At 38.8% G+C, this 4,023-nt stretch overlaps 1 long non-coding RNA gene across 1 annotated transcript; it reads right to left on the bottom strand.

The window, feature by feature from the left end:
• Positions 1–3,223: 3,223 nt before the first annotated feature.
• On the bottom strand, positions 3,224–3,489 carry LOC116525075. Its single transcript, XR_004257569.1, has 2 exons — positions 3,396–3,489; positions 3,224–3,286 (listed from the first exon to the last, which is right to left on the bottom strand). It is a non-coding gene; the product is annotated as an uncharacterized LOC116525075 (long non-coding RNA).
• Positions 3,490–4,023: the final 534 nt, after the last annotated feature.

Raw genomic sequence — 4,023 nt, 5'->3', positions numbered from 1 at the left:
CATGATATTGACTCTTCCTAACCATGAGCATGGAATGTTTTTCCATCTGTTTGTGTCCTCTCTTATTTCCTTGAGCAGTGGTTTGTAGTTCTCTTTGAAGAGGTCCCTTACATCCGTTGTTAGTTGTATTCCTAGGTATTTTATTCTCTTTGTAGCAATTGTGAATGGGAGTTTGCTCTTGATTTGGCTCTCTGTTAGTCTGTTATTGGTGTATAGGAATGCTTGTGATTTGTGCACACTGATCTTTTATCCTGAGACTTTGCTGAAGTTGCTTATCAGCATAAGGAGATTTTGTGCGGAGACAGTGGGGTCTTCTAAATATACAATCATGTCATCTGCAAATAGAAATAATTTGACGTCCTCCTTTCCTAACTGAATACCCTTTATTTCTTTGTCTTGCCTGATTGCTCTGGCTAGAACTTTCATTACTATATTGAATAGAAATGGTGAGAGAGGGCATCCTTGTCTAGTGCCAGATTTCAATGGAAATGCTTCCAGTTTTTGCCCATTCAGTATGATATTGGCTATGCATTTGTCATAAATAGCTTTTATTATTTTGAGATATGTTCCATCAATACCTAGTTTATTGAGAGTTTTTAGCATAAAGGGCTGTTGAATTTTGTCAAAGGCCTCTGCATCTATTGAAATAATCATGTGGTTTTTGTCTTTGGTTCTGTTTATGTGGTAGATTACATTTATAGAATTGCGTATGTTGAACCAGGCTTGCATCCCTGGGATGAAGCCTACTTGATCATTGTGGATAATCTTTTTGATTTGCTGTTGCAATCAGTTTGCCAGTATTTTATTAAAGATTTTTGCATCTATGTTCATCATGGATTTTGGCTTGAAGTTTTCTTTTTTAGTTGAGTCTCTGCCAGGTTTTGGTATCAGGATGATGGTCTCATAAAATGATTTGGGAAGGAGTTCTTCTTTTTGTATTGTTTGGGATAGTTTCAGAAGGAATGGTAGCTCCTCCTCTTTGTACATCTGGAAGAATTCGGCTATGAACTCGTCTGGTCCTAGACGTTTTTTGGTTGGTTGGCTCAACTTCAGACCTTTTATTAGTCTATTCAGGGTTTCGACTTCTTCCTGGTTTAGATTTGGGAGGGTGCAAGTGTCCAGGAATTTATCAATTTCTTCTGAGTTTACTGGTTTATATGCATAGAGTTGTTTGTAGTAATCTCTGATGGTAGTTTGCATTTCTTGGGAATTCATGGTGATATCCCCTTTGTTGTTTTTTATTGCATCTATTTGTTTCTTCTCTCTTTTTTATTAACTTGTCTGGTGGTCTATTTTGTTGATCTTTAAGAAAAAAAAAACAGCTCCTGGATTTATTGATTTTTTTTGAAGGTTTTGTGTGTGTGTGTGTGTGTGTGTGTGTGTGTGTGTGTCTACCTCCTTCAGCTCTGCTCTGATCTTAGTTATTTTTTTGTCTTCTGCTAGCTTTTGAGTTTTTTTGATATTGCTCCTCTAGCTCTTTCAATTTTGACGATACGGTGCCAATTTTAGATCTTTCCTCGCTTCTCATGTGGGCATTTATTGCTGTAAATTTTCCTCTACACACTGCTTTAAATGTGTCCCAGAGATTCTGGTACGTTGTGTCTTCTTTCTCATTGGTTTCGATGAACATCTTTATTTTTGCCTTCATTTCGTTTATCCAGTCAACATTCAGGAGCCAGTTGTTCAGTTTCCATGAAGTTGTGCGGTTCTGAGTTAGTTTCTTAATCCTGAGTTCTAATTTGATTGCAGTGTGGTCTGAGAGACTGTTTGTTATGATTTCCGTTTTTTTTTTCATTTGCTGAGGAGTGATTTACTTCCAATTATGTGGTCAATTTTAGAGTAGGTGCAATGTGGTGCTGAGAAGAATGCATATTCTGTGGATTTGGGGTGGAGAGTTCTGTAGATGTCTGTTAGGTCCGCTTGGTCCAGATCAGAGTTGAAGTTCTGGATATCCTTGTTAATTTTCTGTCTTGTTGATCTAATATTGACAGTGGAGGGTTAAAGTCTCCCATGATTATTGTGTGGGAGTCTCTTTGTAGGTCATTAAGAATTTGCTTCCTGTATTTGGGTGCTCCTGTATTGGGTGTGTATATATTTAGGATCATTAGCTCTTCTTGTTGCATTGATCATTTTACAATTATATAAGGCCCTTCTTTGTCTCTTTTGATCTTTGTTGGTTTAAAGTCCATTTTATCAGAGACTAGGATTGTCATTCCTTTTTTTTTAACTCTCCATTCGCTTGGTAAATCTTCCTCCATCCCCTTATTTTTAGCCTATGTGTGTCCTTGCACGTGAGATGGGTTTCCTGAAAACAGAACACCAATGGGACTTGACATTTTATCCAATTTGCCAGTCTGTGTCTTTTGACTGGGGCATATAGCCCATTTACATTTAAGGTTAATATTGTTATGTGTGAATTTGATTCTGCCATTTTAATGCTAGCTGGTTGTTTTGCCCATTAGTTTTTGCATTTTCTTCATTGTGTCGATGGTCTTTACCATTTAGTGCATTTTTGAAATGGCTCGTACTGGTTGTTCTTTTCCTTGTTTAGTGATTCTTTCAGGAGCTCTTGTAAGGCAGGCCTGGTGGTAACAAAATCTCTCAGCAATTGCTCGTCTATAAAGGATTTTATTTCTCCTTCGCTTAAGGAGCTTAGTTTGGCTAGATTTGAAATTCTAGGTTGAAAATTCTTTTCTTTAAGGATGGTGAATCACTCTCTTCTGGCTTGTAGGGTTTCTGCCCAGAGGTCCACTGTAAGTCTGATGGGCTTCTCTTTGTGGGTAACCCAGCATTTCTCTCTGGCTGTGCTTAGCATTTTTTCCTTAATTTCAACCCTGGTAAATCTGATGATTATGTGCCTTGGTGTTGTTTTTCTTGAGGAATATCTTTGTGGTGTATTCTGTATTTTCTGGACTTGAATGTTGGCCTGCCTTGCTAGGTTGGAGAAGGCCTCCTAGATAATATCCTGAAGAGTATTTTCCAGCTTGGATTCATTCTCCCTGTCACATTCAGATACACCTATCAAATGTAGATTAGGTCTTTTCACATAATCTCATATTTCTTGGAAGCTTTGTTCATTTCTTTTCACTGTTTTTTCTCTAATCTTGCCTTCTCATTTTCTCTCATTGAGTTGACCTTCAATCTCTGATATCCTTTCTTCTGCTTGGTTGATTCAGCTATTGAAACTTGTGTATGCTTCATGAGTTCCCGTGTTGTGTTTTTCAGCTCCATCAAGTAGTTTATGTTTTTCTCTAAGCTGATTATTCTAGTTGGCATTTCATCTAACCTGTTTTCTAACTTTTTAGTTTCTTTGCATTGGGTTAGAACATGTTCTTTTAGCTCAGAGAAGATTGTTTTTCTCTAAGCTGGCTATTCTAGTTGGCATTTCGTCTAACCTGTTTTCTAAGTTCTTAGTTTCTTTGCATTGGGTTAGAACATTTTCTTTTAGCTCAGAGAAATTTGTTATTACCCACCTTCTGAAGCCTGCTTTTGTCAATTCATCAGACTTATTTTTCATCCAGCTTTGTTCCCTTGCTGGTGAGGAGTTGTGATCCCTTTGAGGAGGAGAGGCGTTCTGGTCTTTGATGTTTTCACCCTTTTCTTCCCATTTTCATGGATTTATCACCTGTGGTCTTTGCAGTTGGTGGCTTTTGGGTGGGGTTCTGAGTGGACTTTCTTTTTGTTGATGATGAAGCTATTTCTTTCTGTTTTTAGTTTTCCTTCTAACAGTCAGGCCCCTTTGGTTCAGGAATGCTGGAGGCCCACTCCAGACTCTGCTTGCCTGGGAATCACCTGTGAGGGCTGCAGGACAGTAAGGGTTGCTGCCAGTTTCTTCTTCTGTTATCTTCATCCCAGAAGGGTGTCCACCAGATGTCAGCCAGAGCTCTCGTTTAAGAGGTGCCTCTTTGGATATCTGGGGATCAGGGAGCTGCTTGAGGAGACAGTCTGTCCTTTATCAGAGCTCAGGTGCTGTGCTGGGAGCTCCATTGTTCATTCAGAGCTGCTGGGCAGGTACATTTAAGT

The sequence above is a fragment of the Sapajus apella genome, unplaced genomic scaffold (genome assembly GCF_009761245.1).
Source record: "Sapajus apella isolate SASKATOON/1434 unplaced genomic scaffold, GSC_monkey_1.0 scaffold47, whole genome shotgun sequence".
NCBI classification, from domain to species: Eukaryota; Metazoa; Chordata; class Mammalia; order Primates; family Cebidae; genus Sapajus; species Sapajus apella.
This window is presented reverse-complemented; position numbering and strand designations above follow the sequence as displayed.